Source organism: Callospermophilus lateralis, unplaced genomic scaffold (assembly GCF_048772815.1).
Source record: "Callospermophilus lateralis isolate mCalLat2 unplaced genomic scaffold, mCalLat2.hap1 Scaffold_193, whole genome shotgun sequence".
Taxonomy (NCBI): Eukaryota; Metazoa; Chordata; class Mammalia; order Rodentia; family Sciuridae; genus Callospermophilus; species Callospermophilus lateralis.
The window spans coordinates 552,888-573,027 of record NW_027512944.1 but is presented as its reverse complement, the minus strand read 5'-3'; the positions used below and the strand labels follow the sequence as shown (position 1 = coordinate 573,027).

Here is a 20,140-nt window from a genome sequence, read left to right as displayed (position 1 = left end):
ATGTGAGCTGCTTCCTTCCACCACACTCTTCCGCCATGTTATTCTGCCTCACCTCAAGCCTGTAGAAATGGAGCTGGCTGTCTATGGACCGAGATTTCTGAAATTGTGAGCCCCCAAATAAACTTCTTCTCTTCTACAATTGAGCTGGCTGGGTCTTACAGTCACAGTGGCAAAAAACAACTAAAGCAGGATGTTTGTTTCCATCAGAAGTTAATTCTGCAATGCTCTCATCCTTCATCTATAACTTGTGCCCTCTTCCCAGCCTGAGGTGGGCACACAGCCCCTCCCAGCTCTAATGGATTACCTCTTAACCTGGGACCCAAATAAAATAGGCCTCCTCCATTAAGCCGTGCCTCAGTGACCTCATCTGCTAAAGCAAAGCCAAGAAGGCCTTGACCAGGAGCAGCATATGAACACAAAACTGAGTAGAATTATGGAGGCTCTGGCCCTTCCATGCTCCAGGGGGCTCCCTCCCATGCTCTGAGAGGCATGCAGGCTAGAGAACAGTTTACATGGCCTCTCCTGCCTTCTTGTTATTTGGGAGAAATGCTGCTATGCTAAAATACTCACTGACTAGCCAAATGCACCCTTGACAAGACAACCCCAAGCACCTTACCCTGCATGCAACAGCAATGCTTTGGTTAAGAGGCCACAGAGTCTCTGCAGCCCAGCAGAGTTCATAACTTAGATGTCACTTGGTCTGTGTAGACTTAGGAACAAGCATTGATCCAAAAAAAAGAAAACTTTCCCTCTGAGCTACACACACACACACACACACACACACACACACACACACACACCTTGACAATTGTTAAAGGGCAGCTTCTACTGTGTTCAGTAACAGTTCTTATGTTTTGGATCTAAATCCAAATGGATGGTGTCCCTCTGAATATACCAAAAGGAGTTCAGAGGTTCATTGCCTTGTTAGGAAGAATGAGTGGGTGGGAGCCCCAGGTACTGTGTACGAAGTCAGCAGTCTATCAGCTAATAGTCTTCCTGGGGCTTCTCCAGTCTCAAGGCTCTGGATCATTAAGTGCTTATGAATAATAACTATGGATCCCTGAGACCATTCTCCATAGAATTACACTCATAACTCTTATACCCTCTTATGCCAGGTTATTCATTTCCTTTTTCTTCCCCATCCCTCTAACAAAACTGATGCTCTAAAACCCAGGTCTCCAAAATAACCACAGGGACAGGCACACATCCCACCGTGTGTTAAATGATGACTACCAAAACCCCATGAGAGAACAGAGGCTGGTCAGATAACACAATGCTTTGGGTGACCTTCCTCGGAGTATCCAAATTCAGTTCCTTCATGACATTCTTGCATTTATCATGTCTGAAAATCCCCTCTTCAGGCTATCCTGGTGGCAAAGGCTCCTCAGTCATCACACTCAATGGGCATATCTTCCCCTGGGACCCAGGATTTCTTATGACAATAACACCAGCAACATCTACTTGTCCTTTTAAAACCAGGTCTTTCTTGCCTGTGGGCTGATGCAGTGGTAGCAATATTAAGGGTCCAGCAATGTCTCGTGAAGGTCAACTCAAGAGGAAACTCAGAAAGTCTTTAGGGAATTTTCTTAAACCACTGGAGCAGGTGATGAATCCCTTGCTCTCCAGTTTTTCATAATCATCACCTTGTAGAAACTAGTGTTGTTGCCATAATGCCTTATCTGGAGAATCCTCTGCTTTCTGCCAGAATTTCAAACAACTTTAAGACAGGGCCAGAAGCAGTCATAAGATTCACAGCTCTTATTCCTCAACTCTGCCTTTTGTGGGTCCCACAAACACCCTAAGAGGTATTTGGTATTATTTTGATAAACTTTGTAAATGGGAAAATTGAGGCTCATGGAAGTTAAATGACTTGTTTAAGATCATCTGGCTGGTCAACTTCAGATTCAGTGTCAATCCAAGATCTTTCTGACTACACATTCCAAGCACCATCTAGCAGAAGTCAGAGATGCACCTGTCTTCCAGATACTGAGGCTAAGAGAGGTCTTTGGACCTGAGACAAAGGCAGTTTTTCAATACCTTATTGGAAAAATGTCAGAATTGTCTGCATTAATCCAGTGAGCACACAGCAACTTATTTACCTGTCAGTCGGGGAAGAGATGATTGCTACCCACTAGGGGTCTCCAAACAATCTCACTTGCATCAGCATTAATGTTTCCATGAAAATCTCAAAGTTCCCAAACACTTATTCCAATGAGAAATGCAGGGCACCTCTTTGAAGCACAAGGAGACAGTGTGCCTCTCATCCTGGGCTCCTTTCTTCTCAGTCCTTGGGACAGGCCAGTGGGAAACCTTCTGGGTCTCCAAAACCCAAATGAATCCAGATTCACCATTTTCCCTTAATTGGTGGAGCCCGGTTTGTTTTGTTCAAAGGCGCGTCAGAGCCTGCAGTGTGAGCATTGTGCCCCAAAGATTTAGCCCGTTTCATTGTCCTTCATTAGGATGCACAGGGGAAAGCCCGGCCTCGTCAACTGGGCCAGAGGAACAAAGACAACATGGAAACTGGAGCAGGCGATGAATCCCTTGCTCTCCACTTTTTCAAAACAAGACTCTGACCATCTTCTGGAGGACTTATTTTGTTGTTGTGTTCCATACAAAGAAACAGGAAACTTCAGAGGAAAGAAGGGGTCTCAGTCTCTTACATAGTGGCCCAGGGAGGCTGAAGGTCACTGAGGGTGTTGGCAGGGGGTAAGTCTGGCCTCAAGGCTGAGGAAGGGCCACTCCCCTTGTCAGGGTTCTGAGGAGGTCACTCAAGAGCAGAGGAAAGTTTTACCTCCTTGGAAAACATTTTAGGGAAGCTGAGGTTGGGGGGTGGGGGTGTAATAGCCCTTGATGAGTGTCCCAGGCCTTTCACACCCTCTTGACCACTGGGACGAGGCCAAACCTTGCTGATTGTTTCTCCTTTAATCCACCACTTCCCAAAGTCTGAACAAGAACTCTCTCTCCTCAGACAGTGGAACCCCCTGAAAACACACCCATTTCCATTTTGACAAGAGTAGACCTTTGTTTCTGAAATGCAGATCCCAATTCTTATTTCTAGGTCTGGTGCTTATAATGAATGGCTCATCTCATAGATTGGTAAAACCTTTTCATGACCTTCTTGGCAAGCATTCTCAAATCTTTAAATACATGTACCCCGACTCGTACATTGCTGATGGGACTGCAAATTGGTAAAACCACTCTGGAAAGCAGTATGGAGATTCTCAGAAAGCCTGGAATGGAACCACCATTCGACCCAGTTATACCACTCCTCAGCATATACCTAAAGGACTTAAAGGAAGCATACTATAATGGTGCAGCCACATCAATGTTTATAGCAGCTCAATTCAAAATAGCCAAGCTATGGAACCAACCTAGGTGCCCTTCACCAGATGAATGGATAAAGAGAGTGTGGTTTATGTACACAATGAAATATTATTCAACAATAAAGAAGAATTAAATTATGGCAATTGTGGTAAATGAATTGAAAACTATCATGCTAAGTGAAATAAGCCAATCCCCAAAACCAAAGGCCAAAATGTTCACTCTGATATGCAGATGCTAACACACAATAAAACAGGGTGGGAAGAGAGAATAGAAGTTTATAGGATTACACAAAGGGGAATGGAGGAAGGAAGAGGAAATGAGAATTGGAATGAAAGTAGAATGAATCATACATAATTTTCCTATGTTCATATTCGAACACATGACCAGTGTAACTCCATATTATGTACAACCACAAGAATGGAAAATTGTACTTCATGTATGTATAATGTCAAATACATTCTATTATCAAGTATATCTAAAAAGAACAAATAAATAAATACATGTACCAACAGTTTGAACCAACAGTTCAACATCTAGAAATTTATCTTACAAAAATTTTTTGTTCACATGTAGAGATATCCATTACAGTTCTCATCATAATAGCAAAAAAAAATTTAAACAATATCAAATCCATCAATCCATCATAAGAATGTGATGAATATTTGATAGCGCATTCATGCATACAATTAATACTCAGGAATCGTTTCATGGACCCATCTGGAAAAAATATCCATGACATGGGTATTGAAAATGAGTTGAATGATTGTATGTATTCTTGAATGCACTTTGGTAAAATGGTCTCTTGACCTTGGCACCACTGGCTCTGGGCTAGATAACTGTGGTGGGGCTGTCTTGGTTCGTATAGGATGTTTAGCAGCATACTGGCCTCCACCTTTTAGAGGCCAGCATTGTCTCCTTTAACCCCACAATTATAACCACCAGCATTGATTAAGGCATTGCCAAGTGCCACCCAGGGGTGGAGATGAAGGGCAAAATCACCCCTGGCTCAGAACCACTGGCTTAAAATAAGGATATATGAAATCATAGGTTGTAGCAACATAGAAAGAAGTTCACAGTTTCTACCAGTGGTTTCCCTGGAAACCAGGATTGGTCAGGGAAAATAGTATTCTCTTTTTATTTCACACACCTCTGTATTATTTGACCTTTGGTTTCTTCTTCAAGGAAGTAGAAAACCGATTTCTATTGGACCCTACTTAAGGGCATGCACATGTATAAAATTAGTTTATATCAAGGACTTTCCTGAGAATAGAGAGACTGATGAGCCATATCAGGAAGGAAAGACCTTTGAAATGACTTGATCATGGGAAACAGTGGTCACCAGAGCTCACCACTCTATCACCTGGAGTCCTACCAAGCCACGCTGCAAGAGCCACCATGAGACATGATGAATTACATGGGAAATGTGCAATTCTCACTTCTGGTTTTGTATCTGATGAGGAATGGTATCTTGCATCCTCTGCTTTGAATCTTTCATATGCAAAAAGGAGCATCTAATTTTCCACAAAGACTTGAGTGCAGCATCTAGAAGTGATTTCCTCTTATCAAATTTGATATCACATAAATCAAAGACAGAAATCTTGTGCATCCTGAGCTCGGTGCTCTTAAAACTAATTTTTAAAAATAATTGCCTAGTCCAATTTGGGCATTTGAGAGTTTGGGGGAATCTGAGAGTGCTTTGGTTTCTTCTTCACTTTGAAAGAATTCCTTCTAGAGAGATTGTTCCAGTACATTGATATCCTCATGAGGAAAACAGAATTAATATTTTTTCTCTTTTCTGCTTTTCTAACTGACAGATTGCTCTGAAAAAAAAAAATGACGAATATCTGTTCAAAAATTATAAGGTAAACTGCCACAGCTAATTTTTGTGATGTTTCCCCCACGGAGTGCATTAGAACTCATGCCAAACTTCCTAACAGGAAAAAAATAAACCTGCATCTTATAGAAAATAATAAACATTCAGACCCCCATAAGGATGCTAGCAAATGACATATCAGATTTCCACTGTGAATATCTTCACCCAGCTGTAACTGCGCCGTGCTGAGGAATTATGGTTTTTGAAATATATATGTATATATATATATATATATATATATATATATATATATATATATATATATATATATATATATATATATAAACTGGCAGGGGAGAATTCTCTAGCCCATCTATGCTGGTGTTTTAAAGTGATTTCAGATACTGTATGAATCAAGTTAAAAATCAGTACAAAATGCCTTATTTTACATTCATTTTTCATGATGTTTATTTTTTCTTGGTGGAATAATCATGCTGAGAAATCCATATTTGATTCACACACTATCCAGGCACATTTTAGTCATAACTTTGGGAAGAATTAAAACAGCTTCTTAAAGGCATCTGGTCTTATTTGGTGATGTTTCACTTCTTTGCAATTTTACCTGTTTATCAAAGCCCTCATATTGTGCAGTCAGTTCCTTGAATTCATTAAGCATTCCCTTTAAGCTACTCTAACTGCTACCATGTCCCTTTGAATCTAAAGGGTCAAGGTCCAGCACTGCCATGAGAAGAATCACACCACATGCAATTTCTTGATGTAAAGAGAAACACTTGGTTCCTTGATTTGCCTGCACACAACACAGCAGCCTCAAATGAGGCAGGGACCACGGAGCATCAGTTTCTAAGCCTCTCCCAGAGTCCCACTCAAACCCGCCGTGCCACTCCAGAGCAAGGGATGCTTTCAGCAGAACTCAGTGGCATAGTCAGGGACCCCTCCCCATTCTGCAATATTGTCTGCACCTGCTACTTTCAGAGAACTGCCCATAGGGATGAGAACCACATTATCCACCTGCACAGAAAGCCAGTGGACACAGTTCATGTCCCCTAGTTCCCCATGGAATTTAGCCAATGACTCACTGTTGTGTGGACAGGACAGCCCAGTCCCCTAGCCTGCACTTCCTTTATATTCCAGATCTCACTACCACTCAACACTGGGGCTGGGATTTCACCTGAAACCTCACACTTACTTAGCTTCATTCCCTTCCTGATTCCTTGTCCCCTCCCTTATGAGCTTCTCCAGGGCGCTTGACCTTGAAACCTCACTTGTACACTCATTCTCGTCTCAGGATCTGCTTGGAGGAAACCTGCCCAGGGTAGAAACTGTACTCCTTCAGCTCTTCCCCAAATTTTGACTTTTCTTGTTCTGCACCTCTCATCCCAGGGTGATGGTTTCAGTGCATGACACCAATTTTGGGTCTCAAACTTCTATTAGCACACAGGACATACACACAGTTTTAGTTATCAGATACCCCGACCAATTATTTCTGGTTACTGGGTTAAAATGTCACAGTCCTTGGCACCACACAGAGGGGCTGGTCATTCATGGTGCAGCCATCAGCATGACACTTCCTAAGGATAAAGATTAGATCTGTCAGAGGCTTGTTCACACTCAGCACATTCAAGTCTCTCTTCTCTCTTCTTGGGTCTAATAGTGGAGGAAAATCACATGCTGATTTCCTGTTTTGGAAGTGAATTATTTTCTTGAGTTGGTTTCTGCTGTTTGGATGACTGGGGGTTATTATTGCACAGCTATAAGACTAGAGAACTTGAGTGGTTCAATGTTACAGTCATGACATGACTCAGGAGCTGGGAGTATAGGTCAGTGGTAAATTGCATCCATGATATGCTGGAGACCCTAGGTTTTATCCTAGAACAAAGAGGAAGGGAGGGGAAGGGGAAAGGGAAGGGGTGAATTTGGCTCAGGCAGAAGGTTGGGCCAGGGCTTGAATGGTTGAGAACAAGGAGAGCTGTCCTGGATATAACCAGCTGGATCCTCCTCTCTTATGTCCCACCCCCTGTACCCCCTTTCTTTACAGGCCTGCCCAAGAACTACTAAAGGAGGTTGAAATGGGTCTCACCAACTCGGGAGAAGCTGCTTCAGAGAAAGACAAGGCATCCTCTTTCCCTGCCTCTCCACACTCCCAATGCACAGCAGTCCTTCAGAAAATGTTAGTTTGTGCCTCAACAAACCTCATCTCATCCTTATAGGATACCCATGTTATTTGCCGCCCAATTCAGGAAGCTTTAAGTGTGAGTGAGGATCTTATTATATTTAGACAAAATGCACACACTGAGACAGACTGTCCCCAGAAAACTGGAGCTTGTGGTCACCTTACATATTGACCATGCTCCATGTAGGGTTTCAGACTATCCCACACCACATCGGACCCATGAATGGTGCCCTGGAGGACAATTCCAAACTCCAGACCTTAGGATGGACAGGGAGCTCAAACCCTGAACCACAGGAGAGCTGACAACGGTGGCTTTCTACAGCTGGCTGTTTCCTCGGTGTTCCTGAGCTCTGAATAGTATGTGAGACTGCTGTGTCTTTTTTGAGAGGTATTTGCAATAGGTTTGGGCTAGAAATGTCAAGGGGCAAACGTTGGTACTCCAGCAGCCCTGCCCTTCTGAGGCCACTCAGTTGTATCCACACCCTGCGCCATCTTGGACAGAGAGTCCTAGACACCAAGAAACAGCAACCCCGAGAGCCCCAAAGCCCTCCCAGGCCCACCCACGAGACTCCTCAGCTCCACCCAGGAGGCATATTCACGGTTTTCACAGCGCTGCCCGGTGTAGCCTGCCAGGCAGGCACACTTATAAGATCCAGCTTTGTCAGGGAGGCAGGTGCTGTCATGGAAACAAGGGGACGAGGAGCACGCTGTAAGACATAAGGTGTCCTAAATGCCACTGTGCATCCCTAAGTGCCTCCTCTCCAGGCCTGGAGGCTTCTTGACATCTTGGTGGTTTTCTATTCCTTATATGGAATTCATGTTACCCTGACCTGCTAATGCCTAAAACACGTAGGTACTCGTTACATGTCAGAGGTTGCTGATATTATTCGATCTTTCTGAGGCCCCCAGAAGGCGACGCTAGTCTGAGGGGCATAAGACAAAAAATAAACAGGAGCACTGGGTTCTGTGGCTCAAGCCTGCAAACCCCAGTGACTAAGGAGGCTGAGGCAGGAGGATCCCCAAGTTCAAAACCAGCCTCAGCAACTTAGCAAGACCCTGTCTCAAGATAAAATCCAAAAGGGGCTGGGGATAGGGCTCAGTGGTTAAGCACTCTTGGGTTCAATACCTGGTACCAAAAAAATAAACTGGGGCATTAAATAAATGAAAGCAGAATCATGCTTTGCATCTCTTGGATGGGTAAGCATCCTTGGGTAGCTTTAGATCACCCTTAAAAAAAAAAAGAGACAGTCACTGGAAGATAATCTTTATGACACCATTAAAGGTGTACTTGAGAATCTCCAAACATATGTTCTGTAGCCATTAGTCCTTGTGATGTTGATATAAGTTCAACTCAATAAAGGTTCTGGCCTCAGATGTACTGGGGAACTGCTCCTGGCATTAATGGTAATTAACCAAACTGCTTTGCTGTAGAACCTCTCAGTTTAACGCCCTATGCATTATGAAGTTCTAAGAATGCACATAACATTCAGTATTCCCTAAGCTTATCCGACCTCATAACCTGCTCTTTACAGAGCACCTTAAGGACTATATTTTCTACAAAAAGACATTGAAAAACCCTATGCGTGTGTTATCACCATTCCTACGTTGACGGAAGAAATGCATCCCTCGATTCAGTGGAACAAATCTGTACTGAGAGCTTGCTCTGTGAAAGGTATCAGAGAGACACAAAGACAAATAGGGGATTCTATTTACCAGGTCAAGGTGATGTAAAGAAAAATATACAATTGTAACCTAAAGCATGGTGCAGTTAGTGTATTATCAAAAAAGAACGGAAAGTGCTACAGAGTGGTCATAAAAGGGCAAAGTCACAGCTCACTGAAGCAAGAGAAAGGGTTTAGCCAAGGATGGACAAGGTGATAGGGATTCTGAAGCATGGGTTGTGATATGCAGGTTTGAGACAGGTGACCCTAGCCAGAGGCAATAATGGATATAAACTGACAAATGGAGTATGTGAGGAGCAGAAATGGTGCTGGCTCTTTGCCAGGGCAGGCTAGTGTTTCCTAGATTCTTAGGGGAGCAGGGAGTCGAGGAGACCATTTCATAAGAGGGATACCCTCCCTCCATCACAGGCACAAAGGTTGGTGAGCCACCACTGCCCCCAACCAACCTCCCTTACAGCTGGCTCTGCCTGACAGACCACCTCACAGGGGACCAGCAGGGTGTCATCAGGGACAAGGACCGACCACCCACAGCAGCAAATCATTTGGAACTCCCAGGCCCTGCACAGCCCCATGGGGCCCGGCATGGACTGGAGACAGGAACAACTGCTGAGAGCTGCTGTGGGCATCCTGCTAAGGGACAGGCAGATGAATGGAGGGGACTGCAGAAACCCTGACTCTACCACCACTACCACTACCCCCCCACCCCACCCCTTTCCACCACCACCCCACTCCCCCACCCCACCCACACCCGCTTTCCTAAGACTCACATCAGAACTTTCATCCTAAGGGAGCCATGATGAGGAGAAGGCCATCGCTAGTTTGTTTTTATTATTATTCAGTATTTTTAAAAACTTAACCTTTTAGCCTGAGCTTATTTTGTAAAACCTGCTGCAATCTGATCTCAGAACAATGAGAACCAGGCTGATTCCTTAGGACTGAGTACTTCATCTTGGCCAAATCCTACTTCCAAATTCGCCAAAGAGAGCAGGATTTAAATTCAGGCTTGAGCTCCTCATCAAGTTTGCCAGATTAGTTTAAGACTTTCAAGACCTATTTTACAGATGGCTAATGGAGGCCAAGGGTACACTTGGGTTGGCAGCTACTGGTGCTTACTGTGCATTACACTGTGCTAACCACTTCCTCTATTCTAGAGTCTTCTTAAGGACCAGCATCTATTACCATCTCCTTAACAATAATTAGGAAACAGAAGCCCAGAGAGAGAGAGAAGAATTTTCCCAAAGTCACATGGCTTGATCTGCAAAGGATCCAAGGACAATATTCTTTACCATAGTGCCCCCCCCCCCCGTAAGCTCTAGGGTCAAACTGCTTGCGTACAAATTGCTGATTGCACCATTATAGCTGTGTGACCTGGACACATTATACAGTCTCTCTGTGCTCTACCCACATTATTTATATGAAGAAGATAAAAATTTCTAGTTCTGGTTTCGAAATACGCCTTGCCATTTCTCTCTCTCCCTTTTTTTTCTCAGTGTGTAGGTTGCTTCCAAGAATGCAACATGCTAGGTTTTAATAAGTCTGTGCAGGGAGAAAGGACTTACCTGGAGCAGATTTTACTGGAGCAAACCATAAAACGCTACACAGTTGTCTCTGTGGTCTTTACCTGTGATCTCCTCGTAGATGGCATGGAAGCCATCAAAATTCTTGGAGCCATCCGAATGGAAGAGGATATGGAGCAAGGAGCCCATGTTCCTGATGGGAGCCAGCCGCTCGTTGCCACAGAAACGCTTGATGATGGGGCTGTCGCGGCTGTCTCCATCACGGACCTCCACATAGTCATACTGGCACATGTAGTCAAACTCCAGGCTCAACATGACAAACCTGTGGGTGGAGAAGATGACAGAAGAAACAGGTGGGCCCTGGGCAGTGCTAAGATCCTGGGGCCTCTTCAAGACTTGCCCTTATGGAGATGGATCTCTGCTTTGGAAGACAGACAATAAGCAATGAGAGAGCAGAAAAAAACAAACAAACAAACAAACAAAAAAGGCAAATCCAGTGAATGCTAAGCGCCATGAATACAATGAACCAGATAAGAGCATGAAGTGAGAGTCTCATCTCTGACACTGTGGTCAAGGAAAACCTTTCCAAGGGACTTAGTAGACCCTAGTAGAGAGGAAGCAATGCGATGAAGCTAGACCTGTAAATGTCCTGTCTAAGAGTGGTCCAGCGAGGGAATCTGTGAGTGAACTTGGCATGAAGAACTGAAGGAGAATTCAGGATACCGCCAGGGGACATCCTTGAGTGAAGGGGACAGTAGCATGCTGCCTGGTGAGGGGTTCAGATTTGATTCCAAGCTCAAAAGGAAGCCGCAAGAAGGCTTCAACATGAAGGTGCTGTTGGAATTTAGGACCTTAAAAGACCACTCTAGCCACTCTGAGAGAAGGAGACGGTAGCAGGCAGAAGCAGAAGCAGGAACCCCAGTCAGGAGCCTGGACAGAATCCCAGTGAGACGCGTGGTCTGAGTAGAAGGGGGACTCTGGGGACAGAGGGAGATGGGTGGCCCCGAAATTATTTTACAGGCAAGAAAATAGATTTTGTGGTAGCCTGGAAGGTGACAGAAAGGGAATGACTGATGAGCTTTTAAGCTAAATATTGTGTATATGCTTCCAAGTGTTTTCATGATTATCATTATTTGGGGCCAGAAGGCCCAAGTTTAAATATGGAAAGAAATCAGGCCTCTCTCCTGGGCTGGTAATGTGCTTCTTAATCCTTCAACATTTTATTTTGGGGGCTATTTCTTTTTGGATCTTCTCCTGGATCTTGGAGAAGCTTTTTAGAGGCTCTGAGAGAACATCTATCTTGGTCTCTCAGCTGCTGAAATGTTAATATGCAGCATTTAACACCTGCCTTAGCATCCTGGGAGACCCAGTCCTGAGCCCCTTAAGCAGAAGACTGTGACCCCCTAAGTTCCTCCTAGAACCAGCCCTCCTCTGAGAAAGCCCAATTAATCAGCTCACTCCCAATCCCCAGGTCCTCATGGTGTGGGACACCAGCTACCAAGGCCTGCTTTGATAAGGATGGAGAAAGTTTTGCTGGGTCCTTCCAATTCAGGGAACCATGTTGCTCCTCCCGGATGGCAGAGCTGGCCTGCGGGAACTCAGGGTACATTCATCCCCCCAGAAAATGTTTGTTGAAAGTTGTACCCTACAGGATCAGGAATCTGAATCACCTCCGGCCTCACCACAACTAGAGAAGGGAAAAACTAAGTAGAAATCTTAGGGGTGATGCAGCCACTCTGCTACCCTGGAAGAAAAGAGGGAGGTATTTTTCAGGGGTGAAGAGTAAAGTGTTAATGGTGAACTTGGTCCATGCCACTATGGTCTCCTTGATGCTTCTCAATTGTGACCCCAACCCTTACCTCAGTTGGATGATAAACCCAGGTTTGGCATGAATGGTCCACTCGCAGTGAGCATTTAAGGGGTAACTCTCCAACAAAATCTGACCCTTTGGGACTCGAAGAACCTGGCCACATCCTGAGAAGAGAAAAAGGATTGGGATGGGGAGATTGGGGTCAACACAAAAGAGATGGAGGAAGGAGCCTTTGAACTCATCCCACACCCCTTAGAACAGAACAAAGAGGGAGAAGGGAGAGGGAAACCAATATTTTTTTAAGCATCTATCCATGTATGAGGCCAATTGCACAAATCAATTCATTTAATCCACCCAACAGCTTGGGAAGGGAAGTGCTATCATCCCAGTTCTCCAGTTGGGGAAATAGATCATCAGAGAGTTAAATCAATCACTACTCTAGTCTATAGGTGACTGAGTGGAAACTCAACTCTAACTGAATATAAAGTGCAAGCCACTGTATGGTACCACCTCTCCAAGACTGAGCCTGACCTACCGCCTAGCTGCCTCCGCTTCAAAAAGCAGACTCTCCCTCTACTCCTCTCCCTTGCCCCCTGCCATCCAGTTAGAAAATCTCTGTGAACCTCTCTATGACCATCTATGTAACAAGTGCCTCTGTAATAAACATGTGGAGGGAGAGATGATCTTCAACCACTTGGACAGTATTGATGGTTTTCAGGTTGGTTTTTCTCGCTCCCAAGTACTTTTGCTCAAACTCTTCTGAAGAATACCAATTTTAAAAATGAACATTGAAAACATGGATCAAAGAAGGGCTCCTGGCTTAAGAAGAAGCGGGGTCCCTAGGCCCTCCACCCTCACCTCCTCTAGTCCCTTGAATTACCTCAAAAAAGAATCCTTAAGATTTGAAAAACACTGATTTTCTTTTTTTAAAAAATTAATTTGTATTGTTGGTTGTTCAAAACATTACATAGTTCTAGATATATCATATTTCACACTTTGATTCAAGTGGGATATGTACTCCCATTTTTACCCTGTATACAGATTGCAGAATCACATCAGTTGCACATCCATTGATTTACATATTGCCATACTAGTGTCTGTTGTATTCTGCTGCCTTTCAGATAAGCACAGATATGGAAGATGCACTCTATTTTTACAAAAGAGTGAGGAAAATGTCTTCAAGTGATTTTATAGGAAAAAATTATTTGGGTCATGTGCATAAATTATATTCCTTAACTGAGGTTGGCAAACCGTGAGGGGGTCAAATCTGGCCTACTCCCTGTTTTTGTAATAATGTTTTATAAATAAAGTTTTATTGGAATACAGAATATCCATTCATTCATGCATTGCTTATGGCAGCTTTTGCTTTATAGCAGCAGAGCTGAGTACTTGTGACAAAAGGTAGGAGGCCCACAAAAATAATTTTTTTTTATCTAGACAATTACCAAAAAACAGTTTATCTATCCCAGTTCCATACAGAAATCCAGACTGATGTCATAAAATAGAGATATGCAGTTATATCCCAATACTTCCTCAAAAAGGTATAAAATCTCATAGCTAAAAAGAAACTGTTAATATCAGTGGACATTGCTCCATGTCAAGATGGCAGAAGAAACATGCCCACAGTGTCAGGCAGAGAGCCTACACTTCACTTTTGGAAAGCTGGAGCCCTGAGTAAGGCTTAGTACTTCTGTGAAAACTACCACTAGGTTGCATAACACAATAGCTAAACTGTGGAACCAACCTAGATGCCCTTCAATAGATGAATGGATTTTTTAAAATGTGGCATATATCCACATTGGAATTTTACTCAGCAATAAAAGAGAATAAAATCATGGTATTTGCTGGTAAATGATGGAGTTAGAGAAGATAATGATAAGTGAAGTTAGCCAATCCCCAAAAACCAAATGTTGAATGTTTTCTCTGATATAAGGAGGTCGATTCATAGTGGGATAGGGAGCAGGAGAATGGGGGGAATAGACAAACTCTAGATAGAGCAGGGGGTGGGAGGGGAAGGGAGGGGGTATGGGGTTAGAAATTATGATGGAATGTGAGGGACATTATTATCCAAAGTACATGTATAAAGACAGGAATTGGTGTGAACATACTTAGTATACAACTAGAGATAGGAAAAATGTGCTCTATATGTGTAATAAGAATTGTAATGCATTCCGCTGTCACATATAAATAAAAAAAATAATTAAAATTTTTAAAAATAAGAAAACCATCTGAAACCAAAGTGTGCATTTAGAGAAGTGTGGTTTTACTACTCTCTTCTGGCTCTAGCCTGCCCATCTCTCCCTATAATCCTGATCTTCTGGCGTCAATCCTTGCCCCCCAATTCTATTCCCCACACAGCAGCAAAAGCTGCAGGTAAGATAAATAAATGAATCAGGTGGCATTATGCTCTCTTGATCCAAGTCCTCCAAAGGACATCCCACACTGTCCACTGCCCTGCCCCATGGGCTACCCAGACCCACGCTGGGCTCAGTCCTGTCTACTACCCGCTTACTTGCTCTGCTCCCGTCACGCCAGCCTTCTTTCTGGTCCCAGCTTCAGGCTTTGAACTTGCTCTTCCCTTAAACTAGAAGACTCACGTTCTTTCACCTCCCCTCCCTCTGGGAATTAGACTCACTGCAACTTCTTCAATGAGACCTTCCACTTCCAGCTGAGGTAGGTCCTCAAGGTTCTACAGTCGCCCTCCTGACCCCTTGTGTTTTCTTTTTAACACACATCACTAGCTGAAATTATTTGAGACTATTTTCTTGCATCCTTTGGTAAAGCTAGCTTGTATATCTAGCATGGTACCTGGCATATAACAGGTGTTCAATAAATATTTATTAAATGAATGAGTGATGATCTTATTATAAGCCATTCACTGGCTAAAATCTTTACCAATGTCATTTCATTTAATCCTCCTTAGAAACCTGGGAAAACAACATTCGGTCTCCCCATTTCCCAGGTGCAGAACACTAAGGACAGAGGAGTTAGGTGACTTCCCCAAATTCAGATGGCCAAGAAGCCAGAAGATTCTATAAATTGCTGCACTTGTTGTAAAGTGAAGAACAGAATCTTTGGAGTCTGACTATCTGTTATGGCTTACATATGAGGTGTCCCCCGAAAGCTCACGTGTGATTCAATGCAAGAAAGTTTAGTGGTGAAATGTTGAATTCTGAGAGCCTTAACCTAATCAATGTATTAATCCCCTGATAGGGATTAACTGCATTGTGACTATAGGCAGGTAGGGTGTGGTTAGAGGAGGTGGTCATGGGGGACATGCCTTTGAGATTATATTTTGTGAGCTAAGCTTAGACTTTCTCTCTCTGTTTCATGATGGCCATGTCGCAAGCCACTTTCCTCCACTTTCCTCCACCTCCCGATATCTTCCGCCATGATATTCAGCTTCATCTCAAGCTCCGAGGAATCAAGTCAGCCAACCTCTGAAATCATGAGCTCCCCAATAAACCTTTCCTCCTCTAACTGTTCTTGTCAGTTCCTTTTGATCCCAGCAGCAACCAAGCTTATTAAAACACCACCCTCGGTTTGAAGCCCAGCTTTCTCTCCACTAGCTGTGCAGCCTTAGGCAAATTATTCTACCTCTCAGAATCTCACCTGAGTCACATGTGAATTGAAGTGGCACCTCCTTTCACATGATTTGCAAAGGGCTTGAATCAGAGTACGCATGAAAAACCCATTATAGAAAAATCAGTAGATGTTAGCTTTTGCTACAGGGTGCAGAGCAGGGGGCTGAACCTTGCTCTGTCTGGTCCTGATGCTGGGTCTTGGCTGGTACGATGAGCTGTCTCAGGGACTTGCTGACCAGCCCTCTCCCTCTCCACTGGGAAGCAGGAAGATTTTTCCTCCTCTTTCTAAAAGAGACACATGATATCTTGCACCCTCCCGGCTTCTGCTTCTTCCAGCACACCTCACGCGTTTCATCGCCCACATCTGCCCATCTAATGCAGGGCTATGGAAGTGCTACGCTGGGTGTGAGAGATGAAAAAAGAAGTCCTCCCGCACAGCCCCCACCCCTCCAGGACTGGCAGCTTCCCTGGTGGCAAGGTGTTAAAAAATTCCAGACCCCACCCCAAGCAAACCTCCCGCTGGGAACCCCAAGTTAGAACCAGCAGCCAATGCTGCCAGTCTGCTTCTGGTTTCTTCCCTCCATATGGGAGCTGGAATCAGTTAGCCATGTCCCTGGGTCCCTCCCCAAATTTAAGAGAAGCTGGTGGCCATCCATTCAGGTCTCCTTGGCAAGTTCATTGGGCTCAGTTCCAGGGTTCTGTGCCGTCTCTGGAAGGCTCAGAGCCCCCAGCCCCACCTGGGAGCCGGCCAAGTGAAAGGCTGGACCACGTGTCCCTTCAGAAGTAGCCAGGATTCTAGAACACAGGCTGCACCTCGGTGCTTCATCATATCATTTCTTCTCAGTCTGAAGAGGAGGGCTGAGTTGTCCCTGAGATGGGGAATCACTTCCAACTAAATGGGGACAAAGAGGCCACTTCTTGGAAATGGGCTTGGAGGAAGGGGTATTAGGCCCAAAGACAGAGGAGGAACAGCCCCCTGCTCCCCACATCAAGGGACTCCTTAGACCCCCACCTCCCCTCCACTCCTGCCTCTACTCGGGGAATTGGCGGGCCTGGGTGCAGAGAAGGCTCACTGCACCTCTCTGTCCAGGGCAGAACAGTGAACACAGCCCAATGTCCCTGCCAAGGAAATGCTACTGGCCAACCAAGCAGGTGGTCCTGAGTCAAAAGACGAGAGCAGGCAAAGGGCCCAGAAGATGTGCTTGGATTCCCTAAACAGTCTTGCTACAGGGAAAGGGGTGTGTGTGTGTTGTGGGTGGGTGGGTGTGTGTGTGTGTGTGTGTGTGTGTGTGTCCACACGCACACACGTGCATGCACAAGGGGATCTGTCCATCAATCCAGACCATCCCCCGGGGTCCTCAAGTCCAGGACTCAGTCTCCTATTCTTTTGCTACAGGACCAAACAGGAGGGCTAGCTAGATGAAGCCTGCTTCTACAGAGTTGAAAGGAAATCTTCATAATCTTCATTAATTTCTAAACTAATAATAGAGCTGGAAGGTTCCCAACAAAAATGAAGCCCCCCCCCCTCCACCTTCAGACACAAATCCCATTATCTCCAGCATCAGGGGTGGGAGGGGATGGCAGGAGAGAGGTACCCTATGCTTCTGGGAAGTGGTTTGGGTTTGTTTTTCTTTAATCTCTCTTAGAAAGAAAAGAAGGACTTTAAAAAGCCATTCAAAGGGAGAGCCATTTGCATTTTCTTTCCTCTTTCAAAGATGACTCAGGAAGCAGATTCAGTCTATGAAGCCAGACAGGGGCTGAACCTCAGGCCGTTGCTTCCTAGCTGTGTGACCCTAGATGAGTTCACTGGGATTTTTTTTTTTCTTTGAGCAAAGGTGTTTCATTTGGAAATGAGAATAACAGTAGGTCTCTGCCACGTGGCCTTATTTGCTTGTCTTAAGGATTAAATAAGATGCTCTATATAAAGTACTTCCCACAGAATGCTCAATAAATGACAAAAAATATTGTTATTGCTCTTGAATCTTGATCGGAGACTCGGATGATTTTGCACAGGAATCAAAGGGGATGGTCACTGCCCAGGCCCATCAGAGCAGTACCTCATCTCTGGCTGGAGGCCTAAACCCATCTGGCCCCACCGCCCAGACAGTACTGGTGAAGCCAAGGCCTGGACGATGACGTGGGATTGTCCCCTGCACAGGGCCAGGAGCAGGATGGAAGCCTGCCCTTCCACATGGTTTGGCTCGTCCTCCCATGACCTGCCAGCCCTCAGACAGGCACTCCGAGTGACCTAGGGGTGGTCCCACTGGGAGGGCAGAGAGGAGCCAGGGCTCAGCCTCTAAATGAGCACCTCGGCCCTGATGCTTACAAGCTGTGTGACAGCAGGAATGTCACTCAGCCCCAGTGTCACAGTGTCACCATTGTTAACAGGCTCTGACGGGGTTGCAGGGAGGGTTAGATGAGTCAGAAGGAAGGTACGGGAACCATGCTCATTTCCCAGTGAGCGCCAAGTGACAGCTCTTACCAGTTCCTTGCAGGGAATTAGCAGAGGTTCCGGAGTGACACAGTAAAAGGCTCACTCAAGGCTTGGCCTGAACCTCAATCAGTTGATTCTTTATAATGACTGATTATTAAACTGTTTACCTACCCCATGACACAGTTCTTAGGATATCAGGGACATTGTCTTGTTCAAATATATGTATGCATTAAACTGATGTTTCAATTGTTGATTGAATGAATAACTGTACCAAATAAAGATCTCCCTGCAATCAAACCTTTTTTTTTAACTGAACCCAGAAGCATTTTACCACTGAGCTACATCCCCAGTCCTTATTATTATTATTATTTTTTATTTTACTTTGAGATAGGGTCTCACCAAGTGGCAGAGGCTGGCCTTGCATTTGCAATCCTCCTGCCTCAGCCTCTCAGGTCACTGCCAATTGAACCATTTTTAAAGCCCCTCTTCCCTATGTCAAATGATCCATCCATTCAATTGAAACAAATTTCCACCAAGAATATTGTCTACCACTCTGCTGCAGAAAGTATTTACTCCCCAAAGTGTCTTCGCACGTACACACACACACACAAAAAAAAAAAAAAAACCACACACACACAAATGCACATTAAGACAACTCTGCTAATTAAGTTCAAAAGACAGGGTCTGGGCAAGGGTGGTACAAAATGTCTGGTCTGCTGACTATTTGCAGTCTCTTTGCTAGGCTTTAACTTGGCTGATTTCTATCATCCTGTATTTAGTTTTCTGATCCTTTCTTCTTTGGTAACCAATAGGTTCTTAATCCTTTCCATTTTTTTTAAAATCTCAGATCATATATTTATCAGTTCTAGGATTTCCATTTGGTTCTTTATAATACTTTTCAAATCTCTCCTGAAATTCATTGTGTCTTCATTCATTATATTCCTCTTGTCCTAGAGATTCTTTCATACATTTAGTTATCCAAAAGCCTTGGTCTGAAAATTCCAACATTTGGTCACAGAGGGTCTATTTCTTTGGACTGACTGTTCTCTGGGCGATTTGTGGATTATATTGTCTTGCTTTTTCACAGTAAAAAAAATGCATCTCTAACTTTCAACTTCTCCTCTCAGCAACTTCCTGCACTCCATGACCACAAGACTGGGAAACAGCGAGCTTTTGCAATTACAGAAGTGTGTAATTCTGTGGGGCCACAAGTTCTTGAAGCTGTAAGATAGTCTTTATGCCAAACCTAAGACCTGCTTTCTAGTCTTGCCCCCACCTCTGCTCAGAAAGATCCCATTTCAGAAAGTACGTGGTGGAAAGGATGGCTTTGCTGTGGGTTTCCTCTAGATTTCAGTTCCACAGGCCAGGCTAGAGGGGCAGCGAAAGTCCACTGGCTTCTCTGCCGGGAGGTGCCCTCCTTCCCTGGCTCTGCTGCTGAACCGCAGCAACTAAGCAGGGAGGAACCGTCTTGCTCCCTCGTGCACCTAGGAAGGACGCACACCCCTGGATTTTAGATTCTTTCTGATTCCATATTCACAGATATTTGATGGTTTTAAAGAAAATTGTGGTTTTCTTTGGTTTATGTAGTGATTTCTTACTATTGGAGCAGGAGGGGTCTGTCATGCCTCTACGTCCTCCCCAGAAACTGGGTTTTGACCCAGGAATTCTTTGACAATGTAGAATCTACAAAGCTCCAAAATTAATTCCCTGGAGTCAAAGAGTTTCTCAGACAGAAAACAAGGTATCACTTACCATATAATACTTGTCCTGGGAAGACTACCTCAT

At 44.4% G+C, this 20,140-nt stretch overlaps 1 pseudogene; it reads right to left on the bottom strand.

Moving 5' to 3' along the window:
* Positions 1-20,140, bottom strand: part of LOC143387074 (inactive serine protease PAMR1-like) — a 159,924-nt pseudogene that overhangs the window by 21,815 nt on the left and 117,969 nt on the right.